General features: G+C 40.2%; 1 long non-coding RNA gene across 1 annotated transcript in view; it reads left to right on the top strand.

Moving 5' to 3' along the window:
- The first annotated feature begins 2,579 nt into the window (after positions 1-2,579).
- LOC138749224 (uncharacterized) overlaps positions 2,580-24,982 on the top strand; it is an 88,665-nt gene continuing 66,262 nt past the window's right edge. Inside the window, exon 1 of the long non-coding RNA XR_011348494.1 lies at positions 2,580-2,853. This is a non-coding gene — a long non-coding RNA (uncharacterized lncRNA). The remainder of the gene's footprint in view (positions 2,854-24,982) is intronic.

Here is a 24,982-nt window from a genome sequence, read left to right as displayed (position 1 = left end):
CTTTTGATCCTGATTTGTATAAATTTTCATAAAATTGTCAAAAAGTCACATTGATCTCTTTCAGCTTGTATGAGATCCTGTCATTCCCCATTGGCACCCCATTGATAGTTCTTGAGGTTTGTTCTGCCCTCAGCTTCCAGGAGAGGAATTTTTGGGCTCTTTCCCCAAATTTGTAATATTTTTGCTTTGACCTCATTATTGTCTTTTCTATGCTATATGTCTGAAGTGTATTAAATTTTATTTATTTTTAATTTGTCAGAGCCATATATTATTCTTCAGAACCTGAATTTTGGAAATCCATTTCTAGTTGTGTAATCTCTTTTTATAATTTTTCTACCTCATATATTCTTTTTAAATGTTTTAGTATTCCAAATTATTTGACCTCTTAAGTATTCATAAAGATTATCCCGAAGTAGAAATTTATCCTGAGTCGAAGAGCAGTTAGCTTCACAGAATATGACTACTTGTCCCCTAACAAAGCTACAAAATTTCTTTTTTTTTCAATAACAATGTGTTAAGGTGCCATCTATACACTGTCTTTTGTTTATCTGGCATTGCAATGGTTAAAATTAGAGGAGAATGGTCTGACAAAAGTCTTGCTTTATACTTAGTCTCCATGATTCTATCCTCTATGTGGGTTGATGCCAGGGGGAAAAAAATCTATTCTAAAGTAGGAGTCATGCTGTCTTGAGTAGAAAGAATAATCTCTCTCCTTTGGATACTTCTGTCTCCACACATCTATCAAGTTCTGCTCTTTCATAAAGTCAAGGGTGGCTCTCTCTGCATTTGGCCTTATTATTCTTTCAATGATTTATCCAAAACAAGGTTAAGACAGAAGTTAAAGTCCCCCCGCCCCCTGACAATCTCAAGAATGGATCTTGTATAAATTTTCCATTATCATAATTAGTGGTGTATATATTTACTGAGGTCCAGGATTCTGAATGTATCTGACAGTGGACCATTACAAATCTCCCTGCCTTTTCAGTGATTACTTTTTCCACCCTCACTAGAACATTCTTTTCTACCAAAATTGTCACCCCCCCCTTGCACTAGAACCAAACAAGGAGGCTACCACCTGGCCCACCCATCCTCTTTTTTTTTCAACTAATTTTGAATTAATTTTTAACATCTGGGATCTCCATGGTGCAAGATAGGGATTACTTTAGGAACCATAACCTAAAGGTCTGGCCTGATTACCTGGAGGCATTAATTCAAATCTCACCACAGCAAATGGGCAATTTCAAACTGAGGCAACTGACAACATTTAAACTAAATTTCATTAATAATTGTGAATATTTGTACTACTTAAATATTAAAATAAAATAAATATTAAAATAACCAATGTCCTTTCATAAGCCAGCCTCACTTATCTGACTTAAATGTATATAATTCCAGGCATGCAACAATGATTTCCATTCAAAAATATCTCAACAATCCACCTTCTTTGAGGGCAATTGAGGAAGAGGAGCTTGATAAAAAAAAAGACATTCCTGGAACATTTGCAGCCTTAATTCACCGACCACACAATTGTACAACATTGGTTGGAGTTCATGAAAGATAATTTCATTTTTTATTTGTGCATTGCATTTTGTAGTCATTATGACTCAGAGTGTACTTTATATTTTATGGGAAGTATTCTTGATACATTTTTGTTCCAGTCACTGGTTTTAGTTGAGAGTTATCAAACTTCAGAAAGTATATTTTGTTGGTAGCTCTTTCCTTGTTATTTTCCTTAATATGGACATGAACACCAAAGACCTGCAACATTACAAAAAGTAAAGTAGCTTATCCAGAGTAACTCGATAGCCTCTTTCAAACTGGCACTGGAACACAGTAATTAACTACAAATTTATTGGTTCACCTGTTAGTGTGAACACTCCCAATCTGGTTGGTGGGGGAGTCCAAATCAACCCAGGAATTAACCACCTTGGGAGGGTGTATCATTGCTGATCTGTTTCAAATCGGCATACCGGGTTGCCCAATGTGATCAAGCAACCTGGCATGCTGAGTCCCATTAAGGATACAATTATGACGTTTTGCTTGCGTGGCAGGCTGGAGGCTGAGTCCCCCTTTGTTCCGTGATACCAGGCAGGCAATGTGAAAGGGCACAAGGAACTGTGTTTTCTTGGTCCAGTGTGAAGAGCCCTACTGGTATTTCAAAATGGGGCATTTACATGCCAATTTAATTGATTGCCAATGTGAAAGGGATGAAACATGTTGACTGATCACAATCAGTGAAATCCATGAATTTTATATTGGATGCTGTAAGTGCATTTCACCAGTCACATTTGTGCGAACATAACAAATCAAGGTTACGATGTTCCTGTTTTTGATGTGCATGCAGGGGTAAATATAGACAAGATTTTGTGTAAAATGAGAGGTGTTAGTTATTTTTCATGTAACACATGTGCTTCCAGTTAATTAATACTTGTCAGCTATTTGTCACATAATTTTAGTGGTGTAACTTTTAAGCTGTATTTCATTTCAAGAAGCATTTGCTTAGAATAATGTTGGTATGCCTTGAAATTGTAGTAATGAGTAGTTCAATGAGCAAGTACAATAGTTGCCATGGCAACAAGCAGGCTACTTGCAGATGCTGAGCACTGGCTAGTAAGCATTTGATTCTTGTAGTGCGTCAGATACTCTCCTTGTTGTACTGATATGGCAGACAATTCTCCAGTGTTCACTGGATAGAAGTTGCCATGGTTATTGATGTCAGTCTCTGGAATTAAAATAGAATACAAAATAGACCACCTTTTTCAGCTGTTGAATGAGAATTAATATGTGGTTTGCTGGTGATCTCATGCAACTGGAATCAAATCTACATTTCACATTTTGGGATTACTATATACTGTAAGTTCCATTTCCCATTCTATCTCTCATTATGTGTAATATTATGACCACTTTTCTTTCCACTCATATTCTTTCTATAAAGTGGAGGAATTCATTCACTCAGCTAATTTAGATTGCAAAACATTCTCGTTTGGCAGTTTTCTTTTCATTCAGGATGTAGCAATCAGATCCCTGACAGCTGAAGCACATAGAATTGGTTTGAGGAGGGATTAAGTCCATTGCTATTAAGTATTTAATTATCTTCAGCTTTATCTCTAGTGTTAATATTTTTTTCAAAAACAAGGAAACAGTAATTGTTACTGCTGTAGCAAAACAAATAATATAATTTGGGTAATCACCTGTGCAAAGTGAATAAACCCCTCAGATGCATTCTCACTATCTTTTTAAATAGGCATAACCTTAAAAGGTTGATTCCGATCAATAACTTGAATGATCTATTGTCCAGGATTCAATTGAACAATATATTAACTTTGTTGGTAGATAGGATTTCAGGAATGAAAACCATATGCAGAATTGGATCACCTCTTCAAAATGCTACCATATTTGATGTTCCCATCCATCACCAGTTTCCTGTGAGCAACCATCTCTGGGAAAATGACAGGAAAAGCTTTGAAAATCTAACATGACATGAATGCCAGAACAAGGCAAATAAATTGTGCGATCTGTGACTGGCAAGTTTAATTGGAAGTTCCTGTCCAAATCCTCGATAGACATCTCAGGAATCCTTGCAAGAAATGTCATTTGGGTGTGGTGCACAAGAAAGAACATACTGAACAAAGGTGACCACTCTGCGCAATGCAGGGACAGAAAACTGTCTTGAAGTTCCTTCATGCTGAAAGGTTAAAGCTCACTAGGAAGCAATACTTTTGCAGTGTTTATTTAATTTAGATACTTTGCTTTCTATTCTTATTGGTGATATAACGTCTCAAAAATCTGTGCAATTTACTTGACAAAATTTAGATATGGTCTCTTGGGTTTGAGGCTGACAAATAAAGTGTAAAACATTAAAAAGAATAACCTATTACAAGGAACTGCAAAGTATTATAAGTGAGCCTTTTTGCAAGGTTCATCAAGGCTTTTGACATAATTCTGCATGGCTATACTAGGAGATTAAGGCACATTGGATCCAAAGCACAAAGGTAAATTGGATTTAAAATTAGCTTGGTGATAGGAGGCAGATGGTAGTGCTGGATGAGTATTTTTATGACTAGAAATATTTTACAAGTGGTGCTGAGTCCATTGTAGTTTGTTTATGACTCAGATGAGAGCATAGGGGATAGGATGAGCTAATTTGTAGATGACACAAACATTGGTGGAGTTTAGATGGTAACAAAGGTTGTTTAAGGATACAGCAGGACATGGATTAACCAGAAAGTTGGCTGGCAGATGAGAATTCTATCCAAGCAGGTATACTTTGGGAGATCAAATGGCAGATGCCTTAGGAATGTTGATGTACAGTGGGACTTAGGGGGACAAGTCCATAAATTCTTGTAAGTAGCAATGCAGGTGACTAAGTTATTGAAAAATGTGTTTGGAATGTTTGCCTCCATAGGCATTGAATATAAGTGTTGGGACATCAAGTTATAGTTGCACAAAATATTAGTTAGACGATACTTAGAATATTGTGTATAGTTCTGGGGGGTTATCAAATGACAGGAAAGATATGATAACAATGGAGAGAATGCAAAAGAGCTTTAAAAGAATGTTGTCTGGACTGGAGGCTATAGTTATGAGGAAAGGTTGGAAAGATTGGGTTTGTTCACACTGAAATGTAGGGGGCAGAGTGGTGACCCCCATCAGACCAGAGGGCACAGATAAGAATGGAGATAAGAATGGAGACATTTAAATGAGATCTGAGGGGTACATTTTTCACACAGATGGTGGTGAATATCTGGAATGATCTGACAGTGGAGATGGTGGATGCAGATACAATTACAATGTTAATGAGGCATTTGGATGAGTGGCTTGGATAGAAAATTCTTGATGGGATATGGCTCCAATAGAGGAAATGGAATAAGAGTAGACAGGCACCAAAGTTGGTGTGGATGAGGAGGGTCAAAAGATCCCCTTTCTTTACATTACTTTAAACAAGTTTTGCCGGGGAGGGGCTGGGGTAGGAATCAGAATGTAAATGCAGAGATTAGGGTAGAAGGGAACCAAGGTGTTAGAATCAGGAAAGAAGAAAATAAAGTCAAAAATAATGAGCAGCAAAGAAGACAAAAAGGACAGGCAGATGAAAAGACAAGATAATTTGCTGTTCAATGGAAATACAGAGAAATCGGTATCAGATACTGATCTAAGGGCACTGTACCTAAATGCATGTAGCATTAGGAATAAAGTAGATGACCTTGTTGTACAGCTACAGATTGAAAGATGCGACATTGTGACCATCGGCAAAACATGGATGTGATTGGGAGCTGAATGTCTAAGGTACACAGTGCATAGGAAAGATAGGCAGGTAAGTAGAGGGGGTGGCCTGGCCCAAATAATAAACAATGAAAGAAGGGACATAGGGACAGAAATGGTGGAATCCTTATGGGTTGAATTAAGAAATGGCAAGGGTGAAAGGTCCCTATTAGCAGTTATATAGCCCCAAACAGCTGCCGGGAAGAGGACGATGATCTACAGCTGGAGATAGAAAAAAATACATGTCAGAAGGAAAATGTCAAAATAATTATTGGGGATTTTAACATGAAAGGAGATTGAGAAAGTCAGGAAGATATTGGATCTCATAAGAGTGTTTGTAGAATGCTTACTGGATAGCTTTTTGGAGCAACTTGTCAATAAGCCCACCAGGGGATGGAAGTTTTGGATGGGGTGATGTATAATGGACCTGAGGTGATTAGGGAATTAAAGGTAATAGGACCCTTAGGAAGTAATGATCATAACATGATTGAGTTCAGCTTCAAATTTGAAAAGGAAAATCTGGTATCAGCTGTGTCAATATTTCAGTGGAACAAAGGGAATTACAGAGGTATGACAGAGGAAATGGCCCAAGTTGACTGGAAAAGTAAGCTAGATCAAAATCAGAATGAGAGTCAGGATTTATTGTCATGAGCAAGTCAAGAAATCTGATGATTTGTGGCAGCATCACAGTCCAAACATTCATATTATAGCCATCTTATGACATTACTCTAATAAATACAAAAAAGACTACAATAATAGTGCTCAAAGAGTAAGGCAGCATCTTTGGTTCATTGATTATGCAAGAATCTGATGGCAATGGAGAAGAAGCTGTCCTTGTGCCACTAAGTGCTCATCTTTTGGGTCCTGTTACCTTTTCCCCTGATGATAGCAGAGTGAAGAGGGCGTGGTGGGGGTCTTTGAGGATAGAGGCTGCTTTTTTAAGACACCTCCTCATGTTGATGTCCTCGATGGTGTGATATCTGGTGCCTGTTATATCACAGGGTGAGTTAACAACCATCTGGAGTTATTTCTTGTTGGTGCCTCCATACCAGGCAATGATGCAAACAGCCAGAATGCTCTCCACGATACGCCTGTAGAAGTTTAAGCGAATCTTCCATGACATACCGAATCTCCTCTGACACATCACATTTATAGCCGCTAGCGAGCCTTCTTTGTGATTACATCAACATCATGGCTCCAGGACAGATCCTTGGAGATGTTGACACCCAGGAATTTGAAGTTCTTGACCCTCTCCACTACTGAGCCCTCAATGGGTACTGGGTCATTTTCCTTTGGTTTCCTCCTGAAGTTCACAATAATCTCATTGAATAGATAGAAGGATGATATTAAATAGAAAGAAGAGACATAGGGTCTAAAGTGGTAGAATCAGTATGGGTTGAATTAAGAAATTCAAAGGATAAAAAGATTATATTAGCAGTTATATTAATTAGCCCCCAAACAACAGCCGGGAAGAGAACTATGAGATATAGTTAGAAATGCAAAAGGCATGTCACAAGGATAATATAAAATTAATTACGGGAGATTTTAATATGGCAGGGGATTGGAATGGCAGGGGATTGGAAAGGACAGGAATTTACTGGATCACATTAGTGCGTGTTTGTAGCAAACCTAAGAAATGGATTTTTTTAACAGCTGGTTGAGAATCCCACCGGGGATCTGCAGTCCTAGATTGGGTCATGTGCAATGAACCTGAGGTCGTTAAGGAGTGAAAGGTCTTAGAACCCCAAGAAAGCAGTGATCAGAACATGGTCGAATTCAATTTCAAATTTGAGAAGGAAAGAAGGCTATCGGATGTAACAATTTTTCATTGGAATAAAGGATATTATAGTGGTGTGAGGAAAGAACTGGCCCAAGTCGTCTGGAAAAGCAAACTAGTCGGAGGAACAGAGCAGGATTGGAAGATATTTTTGCAAATGATAAAAGGCATGCAGGATAGATATATTCCCAAAAAAAGGAAAGTAGTCAGAAGAAAGATGGTACCTATGTGGTTAACAAAATAAGTTAAGATCAAGATAAAAGCAAAGGGGAGGGCAGAAAAGGTAGCTAAAACTAGTAGGAAACCAGAGGACTGGGATTCCTTTAAAACTTACTGAAAGAAATAAAGAAAGTCACAAGGAAAGAAAAGATGAGTTATGAAAGAAGATTGGCAAATAATATGGAAAAAGATAAGGAGGTTTTTTAAATATATAAAGAATAAAAGAGAGACATGTGTTGACATATGACCGATAGAAAACGATGCTGCGGAAATTATAGTGGGTTACAAAGATATGGCAGAAGAATTAAATCAATATTTTACATCTGTATTCATGGTGGAAGACATTAGTAATATCCCCGACAGACAGAGACTTCAGGGAGTAGAGCTGGATACAGTTAAGATTACAAGAGAAATTGTGCTAGGAGTATTTAAACAGGAAATGGATAGGTATTTCATTAGTAAGTGTATCAAGGTATATGGAGAAAAGCTTGGTAATTGGAACTAGGGGTGAGTTAAGTTTAGCTTAGTACATAGCTATTGAACAGACCAGATGGGCCTAGTGGTCTGCTTCTGTTCCTTTATCTTGTGATCTTGTGATATTTCTGCAAGAAATAAAGAAAATTCAGGATAGATATATTCTAAGAAAATGGAAAAATGGCACAAATGAGGCTAACAAGAGAGGTTGAAGCTATATTAAAAGCAAAAGGGAGGGCATACAAGGAAACAAAAATTAGTGGAAAAACTGAGGACTGGGTAAGTTAAAAACTTACAGAAAGAGACAAAGAAAATGATTAGGAAAGAAAAAAATGCATTATGAAAGGATGTTGGCAAATATAAAAAATGAATCTGAGAGGTTTTAAAATATATAAAGAGTAAAAGAGAGACACTGGTAGATAAAGGACTGATTGAAAATGATATTGGAGAATTTATAATGGATAACAAAGATGGCAGAGGAACTAAATGAATATTTTGTGTCAGTCTTCACTGAGGAAGATGAGAGCTGATAGTCAGAAGTCTCTGGGAATAGAATTAAGTACAGTCAGGATTGCTAGAGAGATAGTGCTTAGCAAGCTGAATGGACTGAAGGTAGATAAGTCTCCCTGACTGGATAAGGTGCAGCCATGGGTTCTGGAGGAGGTGAGTTTGGAGATTGTGGAGGCAGAAAAAATGGAATTATAGGCCTATTATTCCGACGTCGGTAGTTTGAAAGTTATTGGAGTCGATCCTCAAGGACGAGGTTATGAAATACCTGGAGGTGTATGGAATGATAGGTCAAAGCCAGCTTGGTTTCATGAAGGAAAGATCCTGCCTGATAAACCTAATGGAAATTTTTGAGGAAATCTCAAGTAGGATGGACAAGGGAGAGGCTGTGGATGTTATCTATTTTGGATTTTCAAAAGACCTTCGATAAGGTGCTGCATAAGAGGCTGCTTAAGAAGATGAGGACCCATAGAATTACAGGAAAGATATTAGATTGGATGATGCATTGGCTGATAGGCAGAAAGCAGAGGGTGGGAATAAAGGGATCCTGCTCTGGTTGGTTGCCAGTTACTAGTTGTGTTCCACAGGGGTTGGTGTTGGGGCCATTTCATTTTACAATGTATATTGATGATTTAGATTATGGATTGAATGGTTTTGTCACTAAGTTTCCAGATGACACCAATAGGTGGTGGCGAAGGAAGTGTTGAAGGAACCAAAAGGTTGCAGAGAGACTTGGACAGCTTAGGGGAGTGGGCAAAGAAATGGCAGATGAGATAGAATGTTGAGAAATCTACGGTTGTATATTTTGGAAGAAGAAATAAACAGGCAGATTATTATTTGGATGGATGGGGAGAAATTTCAAAATACAGAAATGTAAAGGAACTTGGGAGTCTTCATGCAGGATAACCTAAAAGTTGACCACCTGTTTTGATTGGCAGTAAAGAAAGTGAATGCTATGTTTGGCATTTGTTTCAAGGGGAATAGTGTATAAAAGTAAAGAGGTGTTGATGAGGCTCTATGGGGCACTGGTGAGACCTCATTTGGAGTACTGTGTGCAGTTTTGAGCCCCTTATCTTAGAAAGGATGTAATAATGTTGGAGAAGATTTACCAGGATGATTCCAGGAATGCAAGAACTAACATATGATGAATGTTTATCAGCTCTTGGACTCTATTCATTGGCGTATAGAAGAATGGGAGGCTGTTACGTCTCTGTGTTGCTTGGGAGGCTTTTTAAATAACTTAGAGATGCAAGATTCAAATAACAAAAGAGAGTTTAATTACTGATGCCTTCCACCATCTCAGGAAACTGTTCACACACACTCATATACATATACTCCACAGTGGTGCACTGCAGTTACTACAGCAAGAAAGGTGTATTCTTACACGGTTATAAAATAGTTCACATTATAGAAACATTACGAATGCTGAAAGGATTGGCAGAGTAGATGTGAATAAGATGTTTCCCTTGGTGGGTGAATCCCAGAGAAGAGTGCACAGTCTTAGAATTAGAAGGTACCCATTTAAAACAGAGATGAGGAAAAATTTCTTTACCCAGAGAGTTGTGGATTTGTGGATTTTTTTTGTCATATACAGCTGTTGAGACCTGATCATTGGGGGAGTTTAAGATTTGGGGGAGATTGATAGTTATCTAATTAATCAAGGTATATGGGGAAAAGGCCAGAATTTTGAACTAGATGTGAGAACAGTTTTGCTCAGGATGGATTTGTGGAGAAGACTTGATGGGCCAAATGGCCTACTTCTGTTCCTTTTTCTTGCGATTTTGTGATCTTTAGTGTTTATCTCTTTGCTTATTGGAGATATTTAATTCAGCATTTAGAAATTCTGTGCATGATAAGAAAACAACCTGAATGTCAGCCTTTGTAAGCCAATAATCCTATATATTGATTCTTAACCAACAATGTCTTTAATTCCTTTAAAATTAACTCCTGCTCCTATTTTAGATGCAACCCACCTCAGCATTGGCCCTTTTTTAAACAGGTGTATTGGACATCCACAGTTTCTTTGTAAATTGCTCCAGTTTGCCCCAAATCTGCCCTCCTTATAATAGAAGGGAATCAGGGCTCAGGGCGATTGGTCAGTGCAAATACACCCCTTGTGATTGTCCCTCCAGAATCTAAATTATTTGGCATCTAAATCCAATTCAGAATCTGAGTCAGATTTTATTGTCTCGAATTAGTAGTGAAATGTGTGGTTTTGCTGCAGCTTCACAGAATAAACATTCATATAAATCATCTTACAACATTAAATAAAAATAATGCACGAAAAGTCAAAGTAGGGCAGTGTCTTAGGTTCATTGATCTTTCAGGAATTGGACGGCAGTGGGGAAGAAGCTGACTTTGTGCCACTGAATGCTCATCGTTAGGCTCCTCTACCTTTTTCCTGATGGTAGCAGAGTGAAGAGGGCATGATGTGGGTCCTTGAGGATAGAGGCTGCTTTCTTAAGACACTGCTTCTTGTAAATGTCCTTGATGGAGTGAATCTGTTGTCTATGATATTGCAGGCCAAATTAATAACCCTTTGGAGTTTTCTCTTGTCCTAAGAGTTGGCACCTCCATACCAGACATTGATACAACCAGCCAGGATGCTCTCCACAGTACACTTGTGGAGGTTTTCAAGAGTCTTCTGTGACATACCAAATCTCCTCAAACACCTCACAAAGTATAACCACTGGCAAACCTTCTTCTTGATGGCATTGACATGGAGGCTCCGGAACAGATCCTTGGAGATGTTGACACCCAAAAATTTGAAGGTTATGACCCTCTCCACTACTAATGACTGGATCTCTTTCTCCTAACTTCCTACTGAAGTCTACAATCATCTTGGTTTTGCTAACATTGATTGCAAGGTTGTTGGCATGACTCCATTCAATAAGCTAATCTATCTCCCTCCTGCACACTTCCTCATTATTGTTTGTGATTCTGCTGATAACTGTGATGTAGATAGCTTTGGAATTGTACCTGGCCACACAGTCATGAGTGTATAATGAGTAGAGCAGTGGTGCATCCTTGAGGTGCACCTGTGTTAATAGTCAGTAAGGAGGAGCCATCATTTCAAATTTGTAGTGACTGGGTCTTCCAATTAGGAAATCAAAGATCCAGTTGCATAGTTGGATGAAGAGGCCCAGGGTTTGGAGCTTCTTCAATAGTACTGAGGGAATAATGGTTTGGAAGGCTGAGCTATAGTCTATGAATAGCATCCTGTGCCATTACTTTTCACGGGGAAACTGTCCGCTATTGAGATTGAGTGAATGTCGATCTGTTGGTTAAGATCACAGTTTGAGAATATTCCTTCTTCATTGGCAAATTTTAACAGTCAGCAGAAATCCTGCACAGTGGTTGATTCTGCTCCCTGCATTGTTCCTCTTGTCTTGCTGCACATGGATTATGTCCATAGTGTCTTTAATTGAATGAAATGTAGATTGCAATTCAGGGTGAGCTCTACTGCAGTGGAAGAAGACATTTGCTGTGGAATCTGGTGAAGTGACAGTCAAAATACAGATGCATCTGTCATAGTTGCAGTTAAATTTGTTTCCTTTCCTGAAGGTGGTCTCAATTTTCAAGTTGCTTTGGTTCTTTAGCATGTCCTCCTTTTTCAATTTATGGGGTGAAGTTGCTGTTGATTTGTGCTTGGGTATGTGCACCCTGTGTGAAATTCAGAATTTTAACAAAGATACCAGGTGGTGTGGAGGTTTTATTGTTCTTCAGTTGTTAGATGGCTTTTTTGTACACGCTTGTTGGACAGGACCAATAGGGAGACTGAACCTGATGTTCTGCTGTGGAATGGAATCAAGTAATCCCATATGAAGCACAGAGAAATAATTGGGGATGGGGGAACAAATATTTCTTCCAACATATGTTAACAGTTTCCCTGCATTTCATAAATTCCCCTCCATTTTAGCTCTCAGTGACACTTCCCCATTGAGAGCTTGGACTGAGGCCATCCTTGGTATAGCTGAAAAATCCATTCATGCTTATCAGTGAGTTGATCTACCTCCTGCACTCTTTCCATATACTATGCTGGTATAGATTTTGTTGTTGTTGTTGTTGTTGTACTCACCATTTCCAAATTGGTAGAGCTGTTTCTTTTTGTTTGGGGCATGGTGGAGTTTCCAATCTGAAGTCACTTTGCATTTATGGTCATGCTTTTGTATCTCATGGTCAATGTCATCAGATAAATTCTGGAGTTTAGAGGTTGAAACGCTAACTTGTCCTTTTTTTTCACCAGTGCTAATGATGGACTTTGGGGTTCAAATGTAGTGGGCTCTTACCAGCTGTGATAGTTTGGAAGTAATCATATGACCTATGTGGCACTCTCTGAGGAAACCTTTCCCTGCATGGTTCACAAGACTTTCAGCATTGATTTTCTTCTGGCAACATTTCAGCTTCCACCATACTTTGGAATAAAGTTGATAGAATAAAAAATATGGATGTAAGAGCAGTCAGCCCAATGATCATCAATAGCTTTGATGACATGGCCGATATGATCTCCATATGCTCTTTCATTGATGTTATAATTTAACAGGTTCTAGGGCCTGGATTGGAAGCATTGCCCACTATACCTGATAAGATATGCAGATTTACCAAAATCAATGATCATTGTGTAGTAATTAAGCCATTTGTGGTCAACTATCTTCCAATGGAATTCAAAGATTGGATGAATTTTCTGCTGAAATTATAGAATCAAGGTAACCCTGTAACACTGAAGGATGCCATTCACTCCATCACATCTATATCTCCTCTCTGTCGACCAATCCAGTTATTCGAATTCCCCTAATTTTTCCCTATGTTGACTAATTATCACTCTAATGGCCAGGGATTAAATTACTGACTCTTGATAAACATAATGCACCATCGAATGATCTTTTGGCATGGCTTAGCTGGCAAAATGCCATAAATGTAAGTGCAAATAATTACCATCGCCATATGCTCTTTGTGAAGCAATGCAGGTGCCATTTTATCCAGGATTCATGTAACCACCAGAATAGATTTATGACTGCAGCAGTTTGAGCTGGACTGGAGCCAAAAATTGTGATGTGAAATGAGTATTCCTGCCTATTCTACTTCTCTGTTTCCAAAACTGCAGAATATGAAATGGACAGTCACTCAGTCACTTAATGAATGCTTTACAATTTGGATTAAAAATGAGTTGGTTTGAAAAAAAAAGCACAAAGTGTACTGATAATAGTGACTGCATTATGCTCTGAAATGGAAATGTTTTATTGCTCAGACATCTGACTCTGGCACTCATCCAGCAGAGCAAATAATCAGCAAGACCAACCACATTGTGCCGTCTGGTTCCAACCACATTAAGTATGCAGTGCGAGCTCTTGGGGCTTGTACAGAGGGGTGCAATATCCTGCCACAGGCGCAGCATTTTTGTGCCTTGCAATAGTAATTTTGGAACCACTAAAAGTGAAGCAGGCAAACACAAAGTAAAGTCATCTTCTGAGGTTTCTGTGTGGATTATTTTGGGAGAATAATGAGGGATAAAATAAAGAGGCAAGCAAGTCAAGAGCAGCATTTTAACCATGAGATGAATTACTTATAGGTGTTGCCTGGGTGAGTGCACTGAGGATTACCGTGATCGGCATTCCACAGTATTCTCTCAAAAAACAGAACTGTTCTTCATTGTTGGCACCTGCAGGAACGGGAACTGCCGACAAATTAAGAAATCAGCCAATGTTGTCCTTCACTGGATAAAGTAGTCAAATTATGCAGACTTGTGATCCTGATATCCCTTTAGTACAGTTGCAAGTAAACAACATGACAGTTTTTTCCATACCAACTATAAATACATAAACTACTGCAGTACACTAAAACTGAAACCTTGCTAGGCTGCCAAGTTTCACACAGGATCATCAGTTGATAACACACGTTATAGTTAATAAACAACATTATAAACTTGCAGGTGAGATGTATTTCCTAGCAGCATTCCTGAAACATAAGAGTTCAAGGCACTATTTCTGCTTTTGAAATCAAAAGGGAAGTAGATCTCTCTTAGATGGATATTGTTGCCGAGTAACTTTCAAGTTCAAGTTTATTATCATCTGACAACATATACAGCCAGATGAGATGTGTTTCTCTGGACGATAGTGTGCAATACACAGCACATAATAATCACATATGTACATGAAGATATAATTTTAAACAAATATATGTAAATATTTTGGAATTATTTATTCTGATACAGGATACTGTTCATCAATCTCATAGGAAGAAGTTATTTCCTAGCCTGACAGTCCTGATTTTGATGATTCTGTTCTTCTTTCTTAATGGTAGTGGATCAAAGGTACTGTGTGCTGGATAGGAAGAGTTTTCTATAATTCTTTGAGCCCTATTTAAGCAATGTTTCTGGTAAATATCATCAATAGAGGAAAGGGAGATCCAATAATCTTCTCAGCCGTTTTGACTGTCTCATGCTTTGCAACTACCAAACTGCGCAATGTTGCAGCCATCCACGACACTCATAATCGTGCTCCGTAAAATGTTTCTTTTGTTAGATGGATCTAAATAAATAAGCAACTTGTTATTCCTGGGAAGGTCCAAGAATAAAACATCAAGTCACAGATCACTGTGCTCAGTTCAACATAATAATTAATGGATTTTAAAAAGTGGTAATATAAGCTTTAATACCCGATTCACACTATGATTTCGGATTTAAGGCTTGAAAGGCATTCCTTGTATCTGCAAAACCGTATTTCCATTCATATTTCAATTCATCAATGGGATCAGTTGCTTCAGCAGATTACATATGTTAGAGCAGCACATGTACATGTTACAAATCCACCCCATCTATGAGCAATAATATGAAAGAACTAAAAGTCAATGAATGAAATTAGAGTTTTGTAATTTCTTTATCAAAGACAAATCTCAAATTAATCAATGAACTGAACTTCACAGAAAAGAAGGCTGTTTTGTTTCCCCACAACTTCAAAATTGCTTTCAGATTCAAAAGTTAATTTTCTTGACAGCTACGCTGTACTTTCATTTAATTCCTAATTTTTTTTTTCTATTTATACAGGATTTTGGTCAAACACAGCATAAAAAAAGCAACTTAAAAAAAAAATATTTTGAAGTATTTTCCTTTTATTTACAGCACGATAAAAGCCAATTAATTCCAGCTGTTTAAAGTAAAAACATGATGCTGGAGAAACTCAACAGGTTAAACAGTGTACTTTATGAAGCAAAGATTAAGATAAATAACCTATGTTTCATGCTTGAGCCCTTCATCAAGGTAGGCTGATGAAGGCTGCTGAGTTTCTCCAGCATTGTGTTTTTATTTCAACCTCGGTGTCTGCAGACTTTCATGTTTTATTTCTAGCTATTAAACCTGCGCTGTCCAATTACACCCAAATTAACCTACAATAGAGCATACATTTTGGCTAGTAGGAGGAAAACAGAACACCCAGTGGAAACCCATGCAGACATAAGGAGAACATACAAACAGACAACTCTGGATTTGAATCTGGGTTGCTGGCACTGTTATAGCATTGTGATCACCGCTACGCTAATCGTATCACCCTGTACACTAAATGTGCCACCACACAGTATGGCTTATCCTATGGTCTTTCCAATTGCATGTCTTCTTCTTTGGCTTGGCTTCGCGGACGAAGATTTATGGAGGGGGTAAATGTCCACGTCAGCTGCAGGCTCGTTTGTGGCTGACAAGTCCGATGCGGGACAGGCAGCGGTTGCAGGGGAAAATTGGTTGGTTGGGGTTGGGTGTTGGGTTTTTCCTCCTTTGCCTTTTGTCAGCGAGGTGGGCTCTGCAGTCTTCTTCAAAGGAGGTTGCTGCCCGCCAAACTGTGAGGCGCCAAGATGCACGGTTTGAGGCTATATCAGCCCACTGGTGGTGGTCAATGTGGCAGGCACCAAGAGATTTCTTTAGGCAGTCCTTGTACCTCTTCTTTGGTGCACCTCTGTCACGGTGGCCAGTGGAGAGCTCGCCATATAACACGATCTTGGGAAGGCGATGGTCCTCCATTCTGGAGACGTGACCCACCCAGCGCAGCTGGATCTTCAGCAGCGTGGACTCGATGCTGTCGACCTCTGCCATCTCGAGTACTTCGACGTTAGGGATGAAAGCGCTCCAATGAATGTTGAGGATGGAGCAGAGACAACGCTGGTGGAAGCGTTCTAGGAGCCGTAGGTGATGCCGGTAGAGGACCCATGATTCGGAGCTGAACAGTAGTGTGGTTATGACAACGGCTCTGTATACGCTTATCTTTGTGAGGTTTTTCAGTTGGTTGTTTTTCCAGACTCTTTTGTGTAGTCTTCCAAAGGTGCTATTTGCCTTGGCGAGTCTGTTGTCTATCTCGTTGTCGATCCTTGCATCTGAGGAAATGGTGCAGCCGAGATAGGTAAACTGGTTGACCGTTTTGAGTTTTGTGAGCCCGATGGAGATGTGGGGGGACTGGTAGTCATGGTGGGGAGCTGGCTGATGGAGGACCTCAGTTTTCTTCAGGCTGACTTCCAGGCCAAACATTTTGGCAGTTTCCGCAAAACAGGACGTCTGCAAAGAGTAGTTCACGGACAAGTTTCTCTTGTGTCTTGGTGTGAGCTTGCAGGCGCCTCAGATTGAAGAGACGCCTGCAAGCCCAATTGCATGTAACAAATGAGGAAAGAGCAAGATCTTGACTGTTAATGGTCTTGTTATATTAATTGCAGCTTTTGAGTTAGACAGTAGACAATAGATGCAGGACTAGGCCATTTGGCCCTTTGAGCCAGCACTGCCATTCACAGTGATCATGGCTGATCATAGCAGTAGGGAGAGGAGAGGAGAGGAGAGGAGAAGGACAGAAAAGAAAAGAGTCCGGGGCAGGTAAGAAAACTTTTTTAAAAGTTTCTTACCAGGGTCTGCGGGGAGGAGTCGGCGTCGGAGGCGGCCATTGGTCAAGCCAGCGTACAGGAGAGTGTGTAGGGGTTAATTGGTAAAAGGCCAATAAATAAGAGGGACAGCGAGCGGCCAGCGAGTGAGTGGCCCAGTGAAGGAGTGGGACTTCCAGGCTTTGGCTCATCAGGCTTCAGCGAAAGCAGGCGGAGAGAAAGCTAAGATAGTCTTTATTACTACTTCATTGGGGTAAGGGATGAGTGTTAAGGCTGTGTGTTGTTGGGAGTGCCAGATGTGGGAGGTCCTGGAGTCTTCCAGACTCCCGGATGTCCATATCTGCACTAGGTGTGTCGAGTTGCAGATTGTCAGGGACCGTGTTAGGGAACTAGAGCTGCAGCTCGATGACCTCAGGCTGGTTAGGGAAACAGAGGTAGTCATAGACAGGAGTTACAGCCAGGTGGTCACGCCAGGGCCACGGGAGGATGAAAGGTGGGTAACTGTTAGGAGAGGGACAAAAGAACGTAAGGTGCCAGAGACGAGCCCTGTGAATGTAACCCTCAGCAATAAGTACGCCTCTTTGAGCACTGTTGAGGGGGACATCAAGGTTGGGGGGAGTGACAGTGGCTGTGCCTCCGGCACGAGGTCGGCCCCTGTAGCTCAGAAAGGGAGGGAAAGGAAGAGGAGGGCAATTGTGGTAGGAGACTCCATAGTTAAGAGGACGGATAGGGGATTCTGCGGACGCAGCAAGGAGAACCGGATGGTGGTTTGTCTCCCTGGTGCCAGGGTCCGAGATGTTGCTGCTCGTGTCCCAGATATCCTAAAGTGGGAGGGACAGGAGCCAGAGGTCGTGGTACATGTAGGTACCAATGACATAGGGAGAATTAGAGAAGAGGTCCTAAAAAGTGAGTACAGGCAGTTAGGTAGGGAGTTAAAAAGAAGGACCGCAAAGGGGGTAATCTCTGGATTACTCCCTGTGCCACGTGACAGTGTGAATAGAAATAGGATGAGGTGGAGGATTAACACGTGGCTGAAGGGGTGGAGTAAGGGGCAGGGTTTTAAGTTTCTGGATAACTGGGACCTTTTTTGGGGGAGATGTGACCTGTATAGTAAGGACGGGTTACACTTAAATCCCAGGGGGACCAGAATCCTGGCAGAGGTATTTGCTAGAGCTACTCAGGATCCTTTAAACTAGAATGGTTGGGGGGAGGGAACAAAATAGTACAGAGCAGTAAGGAGAAGGTTAGAATGAAAACAATGAAAGTTTGTAGTAAGTATTTGAATATGGATGGGCAGGTGATAGAGAAGGGAAATGCTCTGGAAGAAGATGAAGGGCAATTGTCAGGAAAAGTAAATAATGTTGTTCTTAAAGATGAGGGAAAACAGGGATTAAAAAATGGGAAATCCCTGAAATTCATATATTTTAATGCCAGGAGTATTGTAAAAAAGGTGGATGAGCTGAAGGTGTGGATTGATACTTGGAAGTATGATGTGGTAGCGATTAGTGAGACATGGTTGCAGGAGGGATGTGATTGGCAACTGAATATCCCTGGGTTTCGTTGTTTTAGGTGTGATAGAGTCGGAGGGGCAAGAGGAGGTGGGGTTGCATTGCTTGTCAGGGAAAATATTACAGCGGTGCCTAGGAAGGATAGATTAGAGGGCACATCCACGGAGGCTATTTGGGTGGAACTGAGGAGTAGGAAAGGAGAGGTTACACTTGTAGGGGTGTATTATAGACCACCCGGAGGGGACCGAGGCCTAGAGGAGCAAATCTGTAGGGAGATAGTAGATATTTGTGATAAGCACAGGGTTGTAATTATGGGAGATTTTAATTTTCCACATATAGATTGGGAAACACATTCTGTGAAAGGAATGGATGGGTTAGAGTTTGTGAAATGTGTGCAAGATAGTTTTTTACAACAATATGTAGAGGTGCCGACCAGAGAAGGAGCAGTGTTAGATCTACTGTTGGCAAATGGGATGGGTCAAGTGACGGAGGTTAGTGTTGGCGAGCACTTCGGGTCCAGTGATCATAATGCCATCAGCTTCAATGTCATTATGGAAAGAGAGAAATCAGGGCCAAGGATTGAGGTTTTTGATTGGGGAAAAGCTGGATTTGAGGAGATGCGAAAGGACTTGCAGGGTGTGCATTGGGACAATTTGTTTTATGGGCAGGATGTAGTAGAGAGATGGAAGTCTTTTAAAGATCAGATTTTGAGAGTGCAAAAGCTTTATGTTCCTGTTAGGTTAAAAGGAGGGGCAAAAGGTTTGAGAGAGCCGTGGTTTTCAAGGAATATTGGAAACTTGGTTCGAAGAAAAAGGGAGGCGTACATTAGATATAAGAAGCATGGAGTTAAGGAGATGTTTGAAAGATACATTGAATGTAAGAGGAATCTTAAGAGAGGAATTAGGAAAGCTAAAAGAAGGTACGAGAAAACTATGGCAAGCAGGGTGAAAACAAATCCAAAAGAGTTCTACAAATATGTTAATGGTAAGAGGAAAGCTAGAGACAAAATTGGTCCCTTAGAAAATCAGAGTGGAAAACTGTGTGTGGAACCTAGAGAAATGGGGGAGATATTGAACAGTTTCTTTTCTTCGGTATTCACTAAGGAGAAGGATATTGGGAGATGTGGGATAAAAAAAGCAAATTGGGTAAATATGGGGAATATAGAGATTACAAAAGGTGTAGTTTTAAGGCTTTTGAAGAATATAAAGGTGGATAAGTCTCCAGGACCAGACGGGATCTTCCCCAGGACATTGAGAGAAGTGAAGGAGGAAATAGCAGAGGCTCTGGCGGTAATTTTTCGAATGTCATTAGATATGGGGATAGTGCCGGAGGATTGGCGCATTGCGCATGTGGTTCCGTTATTTAAAAAGGGTTCAAGGAGGAAGCCTGGCAACTATCGGCCTGTAAGTTTGACGTCTGTGGTAGGTAAATTAATGGAGAAAATTCTTAGAGATAGTACTTATAAACATCTGGATAGACAGGGTCTGATCAGGAGTACTCAACATGGATTTGTGGGAGGAAGGTCATGTTTGACCAATCTGATTGAATTTTTTGAAGAGGTGACTAGGAATGTGGATGAGGGTAGCGCAGTGGATGTTGTCTATATGGACTTCAGTAAGGCCTTCGATAAGGTACCACATGGAAGGTTAGTTAGGAAGGTGCAGTCTTTAGGTATAAATTTTGAGATAGTCAAATGGATTGAACATTGGCTGAAAGGGAGAGGCCAGAGAGTGGTAGTGGATAATTGTCTGTCAGGTTGGAGGCCGGTGACCAGTGGTGTGCCTCAAGGATCTGTATTGGGCCCATTGTTGTTCGTTATATACATTAATGATCTAGATGATGGGGTGGTGAATTGGATTAGTAAATATGCAGACGATACTAAGATAGGTGGAATAGTGGATAATGAAGAAGGTTTTCTAGGATTGCAGAGGGATTTGGGCTGCTTAGAAAAGTGGGCTGAAAAATGGCAGATGGAATTTAATGCTGATAAGTGTGAGGTGCTTCATTTTGGTAAGAAGAATCAGAATAGGACATATGTGGTAAATGGGAGAGCATTGAGGAATACAGAATAGCAGAAAGATTTAGGAGTGACGGTACATCGTTCCCTGAAGGTAGAAACTCACGTGAATAGGGTGGTGAAGAAGGCTTTTAGTATGCTGGCCTTTATCAATCATTGCATGGAATATAGGAGTTGGGAGGTGATGTTGAGATTGTATAAGACGTTGGTGCGGCCTAATTTGGAGTTCTGTGTGCAGTTCTGGTCGCCTAATTATAGGAAGGATATAAACAGAGTGGAGAGAGTGCAGAGAAGGTTTACCAGAATGTTGCCTGGGTTTAAGCATCTGGAGTATGGGGAGAGATTGGACAGATTGGGTCTTTATTCTTTGGAGCGTAGAAGGTTGAGAGGGGATTTGATAGAAGTATTTAAGATTATGAAAGGGATAGACAGAGTGGATGTGGATAGACTATTTCTGTTAAGAGGAGGAAAGATTAAAACAAGAGGACATGAGTTAAGAATTAAGGGGCAGAGGTTTAGAGGTAACATGAGGGGGAACTTCTTTACTCAGAGAGTGGTAGCTGTGTGGAATGATCTTCCGGGAGAAATAGTGGCGGCGGAGTCAATTGTATTATTTAAGAAAAGGTTGGACAGGTATATGGATGAGAGGAAGATGGAGGGTTATGGGCATTGTGCAGGGAGGTGGGATTAGAAAGGGGTGTTTGGTTCGGTGCGGACTAGAAGGGCCTAATGGCCTGTTTCCGTGCTGTAATTGTTATTATTATTATTATTATTATTATTATCTACAATCAGTACCCCGTTCCTGCCTTCTCCCCATATCAATTGACTTCGCTATCTTTAATAGCACTATCTCACTCTTTCTTGAAAGCATCCAGAGAATTGGCCTCCACTACTTTCTGAGGCAGAGCATTCCACAGATCTACAAATCTCTGGATGAATTGTTTTTTTCTCAGCTCCATTCTAAATGGCCTAACCCTTATTCATAAATTGTAGCCTTGGGTTCTGGTCTCCCCATAATCAGGAATATGTTTCCTGCCTCTAGTGTGTTTAATCTCTTAATAATCTTCAATATTTCAATAAGATCCCCTCTCATCCTTCTAAATTCCAGTATATACAAGCCCTGTTGCTCCAGTCTTTCAACATGTGATTGTCCTGCCATGCCAGGAATTAACCTCATGAACCCATGCTGCACTTCCTCAATAACAAGAATATCTTTCCTCAAATTTGGAGAACAAAAACTGTACACAATACTCCAAGTGTGGTCTCACCAGGCTCCTGTACAACTGCAGAAGGACCTCTTTGTTCCGATACTCAACTCCCCTTTTTATGCAGGCCAACATGCCATTAGGTTTCTTCCTGCCTGCCGTACCTGCATGCTAACTTTCTCAGACTGATGAACAAAGACACCTAGATCTCATTGTAGTTCCCCTTTTCCTAATTTGACAACATTCATATAGTAATCTGCCTTCCTGTTCTTGCCACCAAAGAGAATAAACTCACATGCATCCTCATTAAACTGCATCTGCCATGCATCTGTCCACTCACCCAACCTGTCCAAGTCACCCTGCATTCTCACAACATCCTCCTCACATTTCACACTGCCATCCAACTTTGTGTCATCTGAAAATTTGTTAATGTTACTCTTAATCCCTTCATCTAAATCATTAAAGTATATTGTAAATAGCTGTGGTCCCAGCACAGAGCCTTGTGGTACCTCATTAGTCACTACCTGCCATTCCCTACTCTTTGTTTTCTGTCTGCCAACCAATTTTCAATTGTCAGTGCCCTACCCCGAATACCATGTGCTCTAATTTTGCCCACCATTCTCCTTTCTTTATGAAAATCCAGGTACACTACATCCACTGGCTCTCTCTTGGCCATTTTCATAGTTATATCCTCAAAAAATTCCAGAAGATTAGTCAAGCATGATTTTCCCCTTTGTAAATCCACGCTGACTCAGACAGATCATGTTACTGCAATCTAAATGTGCTGCTATTTCATCTTTTATAATTGACTCCAGCATCTATCCCACCACTGATGTCAGGCTAACTGGTCCAAAATTCCTTGTTTTCACTCTCCCCCCCCCCCCCCCCACCTTTCTTATAAAGAGGGATAACATTAGCTACTCTCTAATCTGCAGGAACTGATCCTGAATATATAGAATATTGGAAAATGGTTAGCAATGCATCCATGATTTCTAGAGCCACCTCCTTATGTACTCTGGCCCATCAGGCCCTGGGGATTTATCAGCCCTTATTCCCTGCTTCACCAACTTACCTCAACAGTCATTAACCCCACCAATCAGAGGACACTGTAATGCTAAGGTTGTTATGGTGGATTTCAACATGCAGGTAGACTGGGAAAATCAGGTTGGTACTGGACCCCAAGAAAGGAAGTTTGTGAAGTGCCTCTAAGATGGATTCTTAGAACAGCTTGTGTGAGAAGACAATTCTGGATTTAGTGCTGAGTAATGAACCAGATTTGATAAGGGAACTTGAGGTAAAGGAGCGATTGGGAGGTAGTGACCATAATATGATAAGTTTTAATCAACAATTTGAGAGGGAGAAGTGAACAAAGGGGATTATGGAGCCATGCGGAAGGAGCTGGCCAAAGTTGACTGGAAAGACACCCTAAGCAGGGATGACAGTGGAACAACAATGGCAGGTATTTCTGGGAATAATACAGTAGATGCAGGATCAGTTCATTCCAAAGAGGAAGGAAGATTCTAAGTGGAGTAAGGGGCAACTGTGGCTGACAAGGGAAGTCAAGGACAGTATAAAAAATAAAAGAGAAGAAATATAACATAGCCAAGATGAGTGGGAAACTTTTAAAGAGCAACCAGAAGATAACTAAAAAGGCAATACGGGGAGAAAAGATGAGGTATGAAGGTAAGCTAGCGAAGAATATAAAGGAGGATAGTAAAACCTTCTTTAAGTATGTAAAGAGGAAAAAAATTAGTTAATATCAAATTTGGGCTCTTGAAGACAGAAATGAGTGAAATTATTATAGGGAACTAGGAAATGGCAGACAAGTTGAACAGGTACTTTGGATTTGTCTTCACTAGGTAAGACACAAACAATCTCACAGATGTTATAGTGGACAAAGAACCCAGGGTAATGGAGGAACTCCACAAACTCCATTTTTTGGGGTCCAGTACCAACCTGATTTTCACAAACTCACAAACTCCATTTCACAAACTCCATTTCCACAAACTCCATTTCTTGGGGTCCAGTACCAACCTGATTTTCCAAGTCTTCCACCATAACAACCGTTGAAATCCACCATAACAACCGTAGCATTACCATGTTGTCTGGTTGGTGGGGTTGATGATTGTTAGGGTAGGTTGGTGAGATAGGGTATGAAAATTTGAAAATTATCCTTTAAAATAAGCTGCATGGAAAGGACATTTCCCAACATTTTTTTAAACATTGCAGGATAGAAAACATTGGTTCATCAGAAGTGCTGAAGCAACAGCAAAGCTGGAAGTAAAAGGCAGTTGGCGTTTCAGGCCTGAGCCCTTCATCAGGAACGTTCAGTATGAAATTCTGCTTCACAAGTTGCCACAAAACTCCAAGGTCATTACATTAATCTTCTGATGATTCAGGGAAGATTGAGGTTGAAAGTAAAAGAGACATCTGAAGTCAATTTGGGTTGATGCTGGTTTTAAATATTCTGCATACCCTTGAGTTGACAAATAATGGAAATTTTACAGAAAGTACTTTAAGAATTTGCAATATTTCTCTTTCCAGTGAGTACAGCAGAGAGATTAAGTAAATGCTAACAAAAGAGGAACAGTTACCATTTCATTCAGAACAGAGTAATAGAGAGAGTTAGTCTAAGTGACAGAGAACATGAGGTGGGAACAATGGAAGGGACAAAAGGAATGCCTGCAAATAGATGGAAAGATGCAGACATTCAATGGATGTTTAAATTCTGTTGTCTTTGTCATGTGTTTTGATAATATTTCGAATTCTGGTTCATTTCTAATCTGAACTGTTGGGTCATTCTGAGCAGTCCAGAATGTACAAATGAAAGAAAAAACATAATTGGGGGTGAAAATGGCAAGTAGAAATAGCCAGTCTTGATGCAAACAGAAAGAAGAAGAGAATTGAATCCTGGAGTTGTAATATGCCCAAATGTAAAATGTGGCTGGCCCTCAAGTTTATTTTGGACTTCATTGTAACAATGCAGGGGGTCACAGAGCAAGGTTGGAATGGGAGCATGATGGCAAATTAAAATGGCAATCAACTGGAAGCTCAGGGAAACTCCTGCAGACCGAGAGTAGTTGCTCTGCAAAGCAAATCCAATCAGAAACTCATTTAAGGACTCTTACTTTTCACCTTGTTTATTATTGAATATTTGAGTTTGTTTCTC

This window comes from Narcine bancroftii, chromosome 1 (genome assembly GCF_036971445.1).
Source record: "Narcine bancroftii isolate sNarBan1 chromosome 1, sNarBan1.hap1, whole genome shotgun sequence".
NCBI lineage: Eukaryota > Metazoa > Chordata > Chondrichthyes > Torpediniformes > Narcinidae > Narcine > Narcine bancroftii.
Note: the sequence above shows the minus strand (reverse complement) of the source record. Positions and strands in the feature narration are given on the sequence as shown.